The 16,068-nt window shown below is 34.3% G+C and overlaps 1 protein-coding gene and 1 long non-coding RNA gene across 4 annotated transcripts in view; one reads left to right on the forward strand and one right to left on the reverse strand.

Moving 5' to 3' along the window:
• Positions 1-16,068, forward strand: part of LOC145331171 (protein NipSnap homolog 3B-like) — a 69,326-nt gene that overhangs the window by 37,542 nt on the left and 15,716 nt on the right. The window lies entirely within an intron of this gene.
• Positions 2,556-15,953, reverse strand: LOC145330919 (uncharacterized). Its single transcript, XR_013883601.1, has 11 exons — positions 15,689-15,953; positions 15,347-15,484; positions 14,344-14,529; positions 14,042-14,138; positions 13,578-13,707; positions 8,115-8,326; positions 6,336-6,405; positions 5,719-5,771; positions 4,568-4,641; positions 3,611-3,820; positions 2,556-2,617 (listed from the first exon to the last, which is right to left on the reverse strand). It is a non-coding gene; the product is annotated as an uncharacterized LOC145330919 (long non-coding RNA).

Raw genomic sequence — 16,068 nt, forward strand, 5'->3', positions numbered from 1 at the left:
CGGGGTTGATGTTACAGGTAGCTTCCCTGGCGGGCAGTCCTGAGGCTTGTAGTAGGGGTCCTCCCCATGCCTTGATCCTGTGGGGGCCTGGACTCTCCTCAGGGGGGTTGGCTCCCCCTTACTCCTAGTGCCGGGTGATGGCCTCTTCCTACGGCCCTGGGCTGTATCGGGCTGAAGCTTCCATCCTCCTGGGTTAAAAGGGTAGTTGATGTCCTGGCATTGTTCTGGAGCGCTTGGTCCCCCCATCTTGAGCATGGGGTCTGTCTCCCAGAATTCAGTCTTGTCCAGCTCCAGGTCCGCCTGGAGTCCTACAGGTTCTCCCCTGGCATGTAGGCGTTGGGGTAGATTGGTGGAAACCCCCAGAACATCAGGCTTGACTAGCTTCCTAGCCAGTTGGAGGTAGTGCTCCCCAACCTGCTGCGCTGGGGCAGCCAAGCGGATTTCGGCCTGAAGGTGTCAGCCAAGTAGTTGGACAGAGACCATCGTGAGGCTGCAGGCCGGTAGGGTGACTTGCTTGGCCGTGATCAGCGGGGCCGCTTGCCTGTGCAAGGGGAACACGGCGTTCAAGGTGTGCGTAGCCGGCCGCGACTTGACGGGTTTGGCTTGGTAGGAGCACTCAGGGATGGAACCGGGAGGACACGGTTGGCCGTCGATGACAGTATCCTCAGTCGGGGAGGCTTCTGGGAGGCAATCGTTCTCCGGGAAGGCTGTGGGTGATTCTACTGCGGCCGTGTCTGGTACAGGTAGAAGGGTCACAGCCGACAGGTTGGTTCCCTTGCTGGCAGTGAGGGCCGTGTCCACCCGGTGGGTTCCGCGCTCACCGACATGGGATGAGTCTGGGTTCAGGCCCGGCAGCGGCTCCTTGTGGCTCGGTTCATGTTCGGTGTCGTCACGGTTGGCCTACCGTAACTGGACGGGCTCGGCACCGGGAACATCTGGCCGTGACTTGGCAGACTCGGGCTCGGTGGTGGCCAGCCGCGACTTGACGGGCCTGGCACCAGGGGCATCCGGCCGCGATTTGATGGGCTCGGACTAGGCGGAGACCAACCGCTGCTTGGTGGGCTTGGTCTCAGTGGTGGCCAGCCGCGACTTGATGGGCCTGGCACCAGGGGCGTCCGGCCGCGATTTGATGGGCTCGGACTGGGCGGAGACCGGCCGTGGCTTGGTCTTGGGGTCAGCCGAACTTTGCTGGCCGAGCGCGGTACCAGGGGCCTCAGGCCGCGACTTGACGGGCCTGGTCCCGGACTTGGCTGACCGCGACTTGACAGGTTCGGTTCCGGGGGTGGCTGTACTCCGCTGGCCGAGCGCGGCACCAAGGGCATCAGGCCGTGACTTGACGGGCCCGGTCCCGGATTTAGCTGGGCCCCTCGTAGCTTAACTCGCTCTTGGCGGTCTCGCGGTCCACTGGGGCACCGTGGAGGGGGATAAACTCCCCACGCACCCACAGGCAGGGGGTCTGCATGTCGAAACAAAGCCTAGTTCCGAACTCACACAGAAAGACCCCCCCCTAAGCTCAGTTGGCGCGGGAGATTCCTGACCACAGTCACGCGGTACAAATGGAGGATGAGCGAGTGGCTCACCGCCATATAGAGCTTGCTTACATGTTGGAATCAGTAGCCTCTGCATGCCCATTGCGTGCATGAGGGACTCGGAAATTACTGCAGACCCGGGCATACGGTTGCCGGGATCTATCATTGCGTTGACCTGCACGTGCTGGGCAGGGTCGTGAGTGGGGAACCGCACCCTGATGTGGAAGGGTAATTCCTGGCCATGGATCGTCTTTTTCCCTTAAACCGATTCTATGAATAACTTGTAGAGTAGCTTTACTAGGGAAAAATCCAACCCATACTTTAAATTGTGTATTTCTTTCTAATGAAAATAAAAGACTATAAAAATATTATCAAAATTAGACAAATCTAAAACAATTTAATATAATTTTTAAGTAAAAAAGCATGTATAAAGACCTATTTATTAAAATGGGGAAGTAAGATTTATAAAACGAAGACCCTATAATGAAATGTTAGACAATAACCCTTTTAATAGAATGGTCATAATACAGCTAAAAAGTTATTAGCAAATTTTGTCAATAAAAATTAACATTAGTAAAACAATACAAGAATCATAAAATTAGAGGTTTCGTGATAAAAAACTATTAATAACAAAAAACTAAAAGGATGAAAATTTATAAAAATAAAAGAGGATTTTATAAAATCATTACTAGAAAAACTAATTTGAAACCAATAGTTTAATGTATTCTTGATGTAAAATAAAATAAAATGTGATCTTACTAATTTATGAAATGAATATTGTAATTTAGTTGAGATATACACACACTATTAAATGCAAAATCTTAATAATCAGGTCGCCAATTCCTAATAAAACATAAAAATCAACAAAAAAATGAAAGTCATCCTTTTTGTCTCTCTTTTTTCCTAAGGCTTCAGGCCTATAAAAGTAAACCTGGAAGAGAGAAACAATCAGTCGTTTTACGGAATTATTATATCACACAAACTCTTTTTAAAATTCTAAAAATTTAAGGGAAGACTCCCTTCTCTTGCTTTGGAATTTTCTTGAGGGTCCTGGCGGCTCAACTTAGGATTTTTCATTTAAAACACACCTAAAAAATAAAAAGTTTTTGTTAGATAAATTCATAATACTTTGTTAAATAAATTATAGAATATCATTTTGATGTTGGTCAATTGAGATAAATTTAAGGATAGGACCTTCTTAGGGCCTAAAGGCTTAGGCATCCGGACGGATAGTTATCTCCAAGTTTTCTTCTGAAGAGAACTCCTATAGCGCGGTACTAGGTACCAGCAAGTCGCAAGTCACTACGGGGCTAAATAGGAATAACACAGGGAAGATACGGTGGTGGCTCGGCTACCAACGGTTGATGATAGCTCGCTATCTGACGACCGATACTAACAACTGGATCCTCCCCCAGCTTCTGAAGTATAGGAAAGTTGGAGATCGTTATCTATTCGGACAATTTAACATTTTCGGATTAGAACTCTGAATAAGTTCACGTCTTAAAGGTAGTTTTACTTTGCTAATACTCTGGAAGATCGGTTCGGAGCTAGCCTAGTGATTTTCTTACCTGACAAAGGTACCTAACAAAGAACTTCACGCCTCACGGGGATACAGGCAGCAGAACGGAATATTGTAGTCATGTTCGCATGGCTCTAGTAATCACAATAGATACTTCCAGTCCCAAAAGTGTTGGCAAAGCTAGTTACCTAGGAATAAAAAAATTTTTCTTAGACTAAATAGCAGTATAAAGTTATCAGTAATGTTTTAATACAATTTTCGGAATAGGACTTATAGGAAAAAGACTATCCCTTAAGTATATTTGGGTTTAGGATCGGTGTAAAATAATTCCACCATTCTAAGGTTAAATATATTTGTCGAAACAGGGATTAATGCGTCGCTGATCTGGAAAGGAGACATTGGTGAGAGATTGTAGTCCTGTGATAAAGGATTACATTTGTCCCTGGAACCCGGAGGCGACCCATAAAATTGGTTCCGTTACCTACGGATAAACCCAGGTAAGATTTAACTTTTTTTTCTTTTTAGGTGGGATATTGGCTCAAGGCCACTAAATAAGTCTTACCAGTAAAGCATCCATAAAAGCACAGCTCTTCATTGACAAACAATCATTCCATGTGTAGTGCAGCAGAGCATAGGCCACGCACAATGGTGCTCCATTTATCTTTGATTTAGGCCTCATTCCATGTGTAGTACAGCAATGCATAGGCCACGCACAATGGTGCTCCATTTATCTTTGATTTAGGCCTCATTCCATGTGTAGTACAGCAATAACCTAAAATGGATGATATTATTATTGATCAATTAGAAGATGAAATATTAAATCCTCCACCTTATAATCCAGAATATGAACCTGGATTAAATAATGCAGTAAATCATTATCTAAGACTGGAGGAAATACCTAGTGTTCATGTTAGGCCTGAGATTCACTCAGCAACAGCAATGCTTGTCTTAGGCAATAGGCGACAAAATCGCATATTAAATAGGCCTCAAATACATTTACAAGACATTCCTCCCATACATGAACATGAGCCAAATATTCAAGTAATAAAACAAGAAAATAATGGCAATAAACCCCAAAATAAAAAAGTAGTCAAACCAACTTCAGATTTTTCGGGTTATGAGTCAGAATCTAGCTATTATAGTGAGGATTTTGACAGACAAAAAAGTAAAAAACATTCTAAAAAAAGGCCTGACAGAATGTATGATCCACTTAACCCATATGGCAATGAGGACCAAAGACGCCATGAACAACATCATGATAGACATGAAAATCGTTATAAACACGATAAAGACAAAACTAAGTCAAGTAAAGAAAGTCAAAATAAAAGAGACAATAGTGACAAAGAAGACAGGCATAAAGACAGACAGAACTTCTCTATGCCAAAGAGAATGAATAGACGTAGTAACAGTAGTGGCCCTAGCTCTAGTTCTAGCTCTTCAGACACGGAGTTAGATAGAAGGACTCCATCTACCAATAGAGATAACAGAAATAGAGAGACAAGACAAGAAAATAACTTACTTGGAAATATCTTATCTGAATCTCAAATGTGGCAACTTAAACTTCTCCTTCATGAAAACACATCCATCACTGACCTAAATACAGCAAAAATAATTAATCTCATACCAAATAATTTAGTGTGGGGCAGTTGTCAACACGAACGTATTCACAGACAAGTCAAAATATTGGGTAAAATCCCACCCCAATATGGAGAAAAAACTAACCCTTATACTTTTTTTAGCACTTTTAAATATTTGGAGGAATATGAGATTCCCTTTACTCATAGTTCCTACAACAATATTCTTATTCACTATTTTAATGAAGAATCAAGAAATAAACTAGATATGCTAGAAATAGATCCTAATGCCCTTAGTGCTCAGGATTTTGTAAAATCGATCCTAACTACCATAGGTGCAGAATTACTCAACGCACATGAATATGAGAAACAATTCTACACTTATAGATTCACTGCTGAAGATGAAGACAGACCAAATAAAATAATTATATATTTGGCAGCCATGTTGCAAAAAACAGGCAATAGTCATGAAAATCAAATGGCTAAACTTAGGGAAAAAATATGTACCTATTTGGTACCACCATTATTACAATCTGCATTTTTGACATCCACAAACGTTCCTAACTTCTCTAAAGAGACAATCTTAAGCTGGTTTAGCAATAACAGAAGCTTTTATAACTCAGCCATTGAGAGAAAAAGAAAATTAGACAGACAAAAAAATGCAAATGTAAACCAAGTAGAAAAGGAAAAAACTTGTGAGCATTGCCAAAAGCCTCACTATTCTAGATACTGTTTAAAACATCCAGATGAAGCAGTTAAAAAAGCAAATATGGAATGGTGGCATAAAAAGAATAAAGAAAAAGCTAACAGTATAGTTTGCCTATTGTGTAATTCTGACACCCATGGTAGTGGGGAATGTTTCACTTTCCCTAATGTCAATCCCTCCAAAGACCAATGCCCACGCTGCTTAAATTATGGTGTATCAAGACTATACCATCCATTGTCGGCGTGCAAATTCCCGCCAACAATGGAAAAAAACTAGTAGGGCAGCCGAGTATTTCTCAAGAAAGCAAAAACATACAATTACAGGTAAAAATACCACAAGTTACGGATTCTTGGGACATACCCGGCACCCCTATTCTAGAGAAAACCTCACCATTAAATCAAACTGGTCCCAAAATCAACATTTCTTTGTCCATTCAGATAAACCTGAAAAATTCGGATATTGATTATCAAAATGAAAATATAAAAATTAAGAATGTTGAAGTACTAGAATGTCCGACTATCCAAAATAATGTCAATAATAATACCCAAAATAGTGTAAATAGTAATGATACTAATAAGCTAATAGAAAATATATTAATGGAAAGTCAAACATCTAATACTTCAACATTAAACTGTTCGTCTATAAACAATGATTTAAAAATAATAGAAAACTCTATTGTTAATAATCCAATAGATAAAATTAATCCGCCAATAATTACCAATATAAAAGAAAATGTGCCTAACACAAAATTGGATAATATTAGTAAATCCCCTAATTACGCATCAAATCAAAAAATAAGTCAAAATATTGAAAAATTATCTACCAATAAAATTTCCGTTAATTCGACTAGGAAAATTTTTGAAAATTTCGAATATAATAGAAATAAACCTATAGAGGAACATTTAAATCAAACAATAGGCAAAGTCGATTTAGAAAATAGTTTGGGGCAAAAAGAGGAAATAGACGAACAGATAAACATCAGTAAAATAAAAAGCAAAGAAAATTACCCTGAGGATTTAGATGAGCAGAAAATTGACTACTGCAAAACTGTACAGTCTTCTTACAACACTGACATATCTGAAAACAATAGAATTAAAGAAAAATCAAATTTTAAAAGTGCATTGTGCATGAAAAATGGGGCCAGAAACACAAAGGCTTTATCATGGCTCCAATATCTTGAAGACTTTCCTTCTCAAAATAAATTCATGACAATCATGTTAGTTCTACTAACAAGTATGGTGATTGGTAGTACTCTTGCGTCATTTGGCTTATTATTTTTTATCATTGCATACATTAGTATGTCAAATGAGAGACTATTACTCATTGCCATGACTGAACGCGGAACCAACAGGATTGATATGAATAAGCATGAAACAAAGCCGGAGTTTAAGCCAATTAAATCGAGCAACCGTTTAATTAAAACCCTAAATAAAATAATTAATGTCTTAAATTATGTTAGGGTTTATCTAGCTAAAAAGATAAGGTATAAAATAGCCATTATCCAAACGTTTTAAGAATCTCCAGATCCCATTCTTAGAACTATACAATGAGACACAGAGTTTCATTAGTAAATTTATAGTATAAATGTATAAAGAGCATATTATCTGATTTCCAATTGCATAGACCTAGAGCGTTGCAGACGAAAAATAATTTCATTAAATTTTGCTTTCTTAGTTTAGCTGTTTAATGCTTTTTACTGCTTTTAGAAAAAGAAAGGGACAATTTTAGTGAAAAATTGTCATTCCTGTCTAAACTTATGTGAAGTATCTAAAACTGCCATTATACTCATAATCATCTTTTCTGATTTACAATACTGCATTTTTAAACCTAGTTATTTGTGATAAGACATTTTTCCAAATGATATGAATACTTTGTGGAAAATCAAAATTATCAAGTTTTTAGTGACATCTAGCGACAAATGTAGAACTAATATATTGCAGATGTTCCCAAATTTAATTTTTGCCTGTATTTACGTTGTTTTCGATTATTTTTCCATAAATGGTTGAGCTCTCCCTTGTGGGGATGACAAATTAACTATGTCCTTATTTCAAGTATTGGGTTATTTTCAGTTTCAAGAGATCAATAGATTAATTTCAAAATAATCTTTAACAAATGAACAGTATTTAAACAAAGCAAAAACGAAATTAACTAGGCAAAATGCAGAAATCATTATAACTGAAACATAGATGTCCAAGTAGAGGGGTAATGGTGTATTTATCCCTTACACCCCTTAAGTTTTTAAATATCTTACATTACTAACATATAGAAATCCTCATTTTACCCCCATGTTAAGTAAAAAGCTTGGGCGTCCTTGTGTTAACATTAGTTTGCAATTTGCTCTTGGTTCTTTTGCCAGCACCCGGCTGTATTTACATTTTTGAATGATTCAGCTTATTTCAAAGACCCAACCAAAAGTCGTGTAAAAGGTCTTTGAAAAGGGGTGGTTGTTACATATACTATTTATTGCTCTATTTACATTACTTTAATGTTTTATTTATAAAAGGCAAGAAAAAATAATAAAAAGTTTGAACAAGAATAGACATCATTATAATTATAAAGTAGGACAATTATGTGTGCTTAATAAAATAAATAAATTCAATAGAATATTAAAAAGCTCAACAGACGACAATTCTAGTTCTAGAGCAGATACGCTATCTAGTCTGTAACAAATACAGACATATCTAGTTTTGTAGCAAAAAAGAACATACAATCAAAATTATAAAATAACTCCCCACAAAACTGCAGAAAACACACAACTTAGTTATAGAATAATTTTGCTTAAAAACCTTCCTATACCTCCATTAGTATCCACAAGCCCTTCACACTTCTGCAGACAAATCCGGTACATCTGCATATTACAGGAGGCCCCAATGGAGAGTAAAACTGGTAGGAATTTCGCAATTTTCTCAGCTGCCACCAATGCCATCTTCTTTTCAGTTCACAGTTTCAGTTTTCTCAGCAAATTTCGAATCTCCAAATACAATTACAGACACAATACCTAAAAATAAAATACAAGAATTAATAACAATTAAATAGATAAAGCTATTAAGATTTTTTTTGCAGTAATAAGAAAACACCACACAATAATAAATTAATAGTTGACAAAATTTATGAACAGAAATGTGTCATCCAAAATTACAAGGCCTTATTAAATAAGCATGAACTTAATCCCAAAAGAAATAAAAATTTCCATAAGAAAAGTCTAACTAAATCCAATTTCCATAAATTATGTGTTTATGTAGCAAAATAGTCCAACAAATTTATCATCCATTGTCTTATCCCTTTAGATCCTTGTATAATTAAATCCAATTTTCATTAATTATGAGTTAATGTGTCTTAAACTTCCAACAAAATATCGTCCATTGTCTTATCCCTTAAGATCCCTGAAAATAAGCCTAATTTTAGCTAATAATTTTTATGAAAATGAATTTATAAATTCTGAGGTTTATGACCTAGTTCCGAACACATGTGTTGATTTTTAGACATGTGTGTTAAAAATCGCTCCAAAACATACATTTAATTCAACTTTTTACAAACTTTTAAATACATTAAATTGATTATCTTGAATTTTCAACTACAAATTATACAACATTATAAGACTGAACTGATTAGGCTCTCTATCTGGTATAAGTTTGATTTAAGTTTCACTTTAGACTTAAAGATTTTATCTTTTTTTTAGGCTTTACTATGATTTTAGGTTTCAGTTCTTTTATTGTATGTCCCCAGCGGGAATTTTGTAGTTTAGGCGAGCGCTAATTAACCCCTAAAAAGTTATCTCTATCCTATCTCTAAATTGATAATCTTGCAATTTTTAAATATTTTCTGCCTATACTTTTTCCTAAAAAATACAAAATAAATAATCTCCAAGTATCCTCAAACCTCATATAGTAATCTAGGAAAAAATATTATTCGTCGCATCGTATTATAGACAGTTTCCCGCTGACATTAAAATGAAAAATTGCTAAATTAATTTTTAATTAAGTATTGGTTGAAAATTATGTACAATTCGATGCTATATACTAGCTTTAACATGGCTGAGAACCGGTTAAAATCCATCGGGAAATAATTGGATTCAAAGCAATTTTTACATATCCTGCTATCCCTGAACCTATAAAATGCTAATTTTTTTTGTAGCATGTAGCTGAAAATGTTTAAATAAAGGCCTTTTTGTTATGTGTGGCAAAATAAAGGACTTTTATAGCCTTAAAACAAAGGATTTCTCATCGGATTATCAAACTTTAAAATCATCTCAACTATAATATCAAATATAGGGAAAAAAGATCTCTTGTTTCACTAAAAAACGAAATTTTCTGTTTTAATTTTAATAACCCCAAAATAGGATAACTTTTTCTAGATGTAAAGGACTTGAAACTAAAATGTCTTTTTTTTATACAAATGTAAGTAACTTAGAAATCCATAAAATAAACAATATTCAATTTCCAGTACAATAACAAAATCAAACAGGGTTTCAACAAAATATCCAAGTAACTTCAATTGGCCAATTTTTCTCCCATATAGATAAAATTGTTAAATAATAAAGGCGAAATATTTCAATTAAAACTGTCTGACAAAGACTCAAATTTAAATCTCCTACGTGGATTTCTATTGTTAAACAAAAAGTAAACTGTTTGACAGTTAATTTTTTTTTTCCTTAACTGTAAACCGATTTTAAAAACATAACCCTAGCTTTGATAAAAAGGACATTAGCATGCTACACTATCTCTGATTTTCATCTTTTATAGATAGAGGGGAAGTTTTGTCAATAATACGAAATTAAAATATGACATTTAAGATTTAAAACCCAATAAAAGTTAAAACAAATAAAATCTACAAAAGTTTTTCTATTTTTAATTCCTTTTTGCAAAGATATTTAAGACCAATTTGAATACAAGTTTTTATATTTTTGCAACTGATTTCTTGCTGATTTTTTTTTTTTTTTTCACAAAACCAAATGTCGTAGCCTTGTCAATACCTAAGCGGATAAATATGCCCAAGTTTGAGTTCCAGATTCATCATCTACTAGCACCTAACAAAGTAGCTGATTCTGATAAAAACAATCAGCCAACCATTGCTCTTGAGCTTGAAAATCAGTAGATCTACAGTCAAATACGTCAAGAAACCAGCCTTGCATCATACAGCACAAGTCATCAGACGTTTATCAGATGTGTATCCACAGTATCCTAGCAAGATCCCACCTGACTTGGACTGGAATATTCACCAACAGCCATAATACCAGAAATACCTAATAAGAAGCTACGGATCTCATAACCTGTTACAGCATTAACCTGAAGAAACTCACTGGTCTTAAACAGTAAACACCTTACTGTTGCTAACTCTACAACACCATCAAAATACATAATTTTAATGTAAATCATTACATTTTTGAGCTAAGGATTTTGACAACGGGGGTCACGCGCGCGAGGTAGAAAAATATCACAAGCAAAAGTATCAAACTCCTTGTTTACATTGTATTCAGATTTGTAAAAAATATCTTAATTTTATACTTTTTCCTAATTTTTCACACATTGATATCAGTAGTCTTATAGCAAATCTTGTCCAAATTTATACAATAGTTGGGTAGTGTTAGAGATAAAAATCATAGCTGTAGTCGATGTTAAAATAAGAGATAGCACTGTGGCAAGCTAAAATGATTAACTATTAACAACCTTTCGTTCTTCTATAAGCTAATTAAAATATTGTTCATACTTTTTACAGCACTAAGCATCTATGGCATTGTAAAAGGTTTTAAGAACCTAAATATGAGTTTAAGTTTTTCCCTAAGAATATTCTTATAGGGGCGCAGCCAATAGTTGTATCATTGTGTAAAGAATAGGGCCTTTATGCTTTGAAACATGTATTTCTTAGGATGTGTAGATAAAATGGCGAGTTTTTTTTGTATATTTCTGGCCTAAACAAAGAATATTTCTAAATGCAGTTTATTTTTTGAAATTAGTTGTTTATGGAAAGTAAATTGAATTTTTATAGTAAAATTTGAAAAACTTTATATGATAAAAACTTTTCTGAGGGTTCTAATATTATTAAACTGATAGATAGTAAATTAAGGAAATGCTTTGCTCCGAAATAATATAATTAAAATTTTTGTGTAAATGCATAAATATAGTGTTGAAAAAAATTGACACATGTCAAGATAGAAAACAGACCTCATCAAAATTATTTTAGTTTTTAATTTAAATAATGCGTATTTTGAAAGTACAACTTGCAATATTTAAACACACACACGCAAGCCTAATATAAATTAATAACAATTTCTAAGATTTAGGACAACTTAATCTTAAATTACTTTCTAACATTTCTTGAAAGCAGTTTTAAAATCGATTTGCCTTAAAAATAAATTTTTTTTCTTACTCTCTTTAAAATAGGAAGATAAAAACGCCGAATAATTTCTGTCAATTTTTGGCAAAATAATAGTCAATTATTGGAAAAATTCGTTTTCGTGCGCATAAAAACAATCAAAATTTTTGCGTAATAGAATAGGTTTTAAGCTATTTTTGTAATTTTTTCATTTCTTTACATATCCTCAGTGTTTATGGTACGATTTCCAGATTTTTTTTTAGTTGCAAAATAAAATTTCCTGTTGTTTAAAGAAAACAGACATGACGATCAGACTTCCTTTTTGCAGGTTTTTGGCTATTTCTATATTTTTTACATTTTCCCCCATATTTTTGGTATTTTTGGACCAGTCTTAAAACTCTTTAAGATATCATGATCAAAATAATTCTTCCTATAGTTATGAGCGTCCTTTATGTAAGTTACTTTGACCGACAACATTATATAAATAAAAACAAGTTTTAGTGTTTATTTTACCCAATAAATCAATTAATAAATACACTACAAATCTACTTGTAAATATTACCATCAATGACCTTTTTGTGTTTCGCTATTTATAGATGTTGTCATCCTTGTTTTGCTACATTTAAAATATTTACTTCACTTATAAATCCTCTTTCTTGTAAATTTATACATAAAAAGTTACAATTGCTAAGCCATAAAATTTTAAACTTTTAAAATGAACAAAAAAATATAAGGTCAGTTAAAAACAAATGGGAAACTACACATATATGTTTTAAAGCAGAAATTTTACACACCACAACCCAACTGTTTCCCAAGCCACCTAGGCGGAACACACACGCAGGCTATATAGCTCTAAAATACATTATTCAACATCTAATAATAGGCACACACACACACAGCCTAGTTAGCTGTAGAGTACACTTTGCTAGGCCACTAAACTACACGCACAACCAGTGCCACCTAGGCACACATACACACACAGCCTAGTTAGCTGTAGAGTACACTCTACCAGACTAAACAGCGACAAACACACATCTACCCACTTAGCTGAGAAAAAAGTACAATGAGAAAGCAGAAATCAGCTGCCTATTTTTCTTCTAACCAAATCGGTTACACACATACACTAGCCTGGATAGCTAGAAAGCTAACAGCTGAAATAAAACACAATTATTAAAACAAAACTTGCAAAAAACTCTAAATTAAGAAAATATAAAACAAACTGGATGACACATGCACATTTCACACAACATAAAAATAAAATCAACATAAATAAACTAAAACTTTACTTATCAATATTTTTTTTACACACACCTTGATTTTTCACCTTACACGACACTCCTTAATAAAAACAAAACACCAAAGCTATCAGTATAAAACAAAAAAGCGATATTAATTATTTCTCTCTTTCTGTCGACCCTTCTCTTTATCACTTTCTTTCACTCTTGTCTTAAATCTATAAGTCAAAAGGCCAATGTCTCTTATGTCAATTACTCTATAGAAAGACAGAAAATAATGCCTTATATGTTTTATACAGAATGATATTAACAAAATAAATTTAAGTTTTTAAAATATAAACCACCCTCCCAACTCCCAACAAAATGAACTGAAAAATAAAGCAGCCAATAAAAATCACTCTCAAATTTATCTCTAACTTATTTTAAAACCCCTCCAATTGAGCGAAATTTTTTTTTGCAAAGGGGGAGAAGTTATTTTGCTAAGCAAATAACTATCTAATTATAAATATATCAGTCACATATTCTGTTTACATTAATCAAAACCTAATCTTTTTGCTTCACCTAAAATAAGAATAAGCATGCATGTATCTTATCCCCCAAAAAATAATTAAGGGGTCTTTTTTTAGCTTCATGATCCTATAAAAAGGGATGGGAGCACCATAGGCCCTAAAGGACCAAAATAGAAGCAAAAGGAACACTTACCTAGAAAATCAGTGTACAGGCTACTCCGTCTGCAATCAAATATAGGGCGGTCTTTCACCAGTTACTTGATCAGCAATGCAATGTTGGAACCACAGTTGTTGTATTAAAACTGGGAGCCGAGTAGATATGACTGAAAAAACAGAAAAAATAAATATTAAATCAAGCTAAAAAATATTCTACAAAATATAAGCTGTAAATAAGATCATTTAAAAAAGAAAAGCACACAGAAAATAAGCCAAAAGAAATTCACACTTAAACATTACATCTAAAAATCTTAGGATCTAAATATCTGTACTATTCTACTCTTGTTCAGAATACTTTTTTTCTCATCATAAAATCCATTATAAATATAAACCAATTTTTTTATCATTCTATGAAAACTTATACAGCTCATAAATTACGAATAAATAAAATATTTTAAATTAATACCCATCTAAATTGAGTCTAAATGATAATATCATTACCTCATAACTGCTATCTTAAGTAAATTTTGTACACCAACAACAAAGCCCAATAAGTGAGAAAACGGCAGAACAAATAGCTAAACAGCTACATGATAATCTAAAACAAAGAAAAAATAATTGTAAAATGAGACAATAATGAATAAGACAATAGTAAAAAACCAAAAAACTTTGTAATTAAAACACCATTATTTTAAAATTAACAACAAGATAAAATTATTAGTTGTTTTGAAGAAACACAGTCTCTTATCCAATATTAAATATGAGTTCGATACTTAAAAATTCATCAAAGAATTATAACTTACCAAATAAAATAACAAAACCAAATTAGAAAGGATCTCCTACATCGTCATCCCACAAATAGCGGCAAACACCACGCTTCTTGGAACCTTGTTCCAGGACAGGAACACTCTGCTCCATGTAGGTTGTCTTGGCGGATAAATAGCGGCCCAAACAAATCCCAAAAAATCTCATCTTCTTTCTCAAAACAACTGAAAAATAAGAACAATTAAAAAATATTAAAATAGCTATACAATTTTAGAAAAATCAATCTTTTAAGTATCGGTCTAATACTCCATATATCTATTGTATCATTAAAAAAGCTATAATCTAAAAGTGAAAGAGGATGTTGCTCTTATGATGTAAAAAACTTGGCAAGGTGTCTAATCACGTTGTCGTCGGTGTGCAGTGCATAAATCTAAAAAACGTTTTATTCTTTGCTCAATAATCTTTAAAAATTGGAAGAAAAAACAGCTTTTTGGACCACAACACTACCACACCACCTCCTAAATTAAATCAAGATATCCATGTTTTTAAAAAAAAATGTAAAGCTAAGACAGATACACACTCTACTACTTTAATTGGAACAATAATAATATTTAATAATTTTATTTCAGGTTTCTAACTCTTTTATTATAGGATAACACCAGAAAAAAACAGCTAGTAATCATCAATTTCCTAGGATCCGAAAATGGAGAACCTTATCAGTCTCATACTTGAGACAAAAAACCAACGAATGACTGTTAAAAACTAAACTACTAAAGACTTCAAATATTTTGAAATGGTCCATTTTTATCTCTTCCTAACAAAAATATTCAAAAAAAAGAAGACGGCATTTAAAAGTTTCGATATTTTCAATCAACCTTTTTCTCCCCCTGCAAAGAATATTAAAAAACTTTCTTTTTTTCAACTATCAGGGAAATAGGGATAGGAAACTCAACAGAGAGCTGAAAAATTTAGGTGAAAAACACTCAAACAATATATATTTCCCATTCATAATTTACCCATTACATGCAATGATATACTTACTTTGTATGTGTATTACAACCCACTAGTTAGAGATGTAGCAATGCGGCAGGTGTCCCAGAATGAGCAGCTGCCGGTAGAACAATCAAAGAGGCTTCCAATACTCGTTTATTCAGGTGGAATACAGCGGTTCTAAACAACCTAAAATAAAATAACAAAATTAGGTTGTTATAAATGAACTACAAATAAAACAATAAAGTATAATACATAAATAAAATACTAAAGTTTGCATTGCTTTGTTAATTTCTTTTTAAAGTCTTTTTTCGATTTAGGGCTTTTCAGAATAGTGCATTTCATTAAAACAATCCAATGGTTCATTAGTCAAAGAATGAAAAACTTACTTACATAATTAGGTGATATTTGGATAGGCCGCAATCTACACTATAACTTTGATTCCAAATTTCATTAGGTAGCTAACCAATCAACAACATTTTACCTATGGTTCTTCGTGCTCAGGCTTTCCTTCTGATCCATCACGAGGGGCACCAACAAAGTCCTCCACTAGAGATGGGGAGGGCAGATCCACTCTTCTTAGGTTCAGCTAATTCCAGGCCTTAATAATATCAAATTAAGCCCAAACTTTTAATGGACTACAATGCTTTTAAAGTTAACTTGGAGGCTGTTACAGTACCCATTTATTGGTTCTTATTAAATAGGAACAGTGAATTCAATGGAATCATATCTTCAATTTTGGTTTAAATGAAATCTTTGCATGTACGGCTTCG

This window comes from Acartia tonsa, chromosome 1 (assembly GCF_053477335.1).
Source record: "Acartia tonsa isolate MP-2025a chromosome 1, ASM5347733v1, whole genome shotgun sequence".
NCBI lineage: Eukaryota > Metazoa > Arthropoda > Copepoda > Calanoida > Acartiidae > Acartia > Acartia tonsa.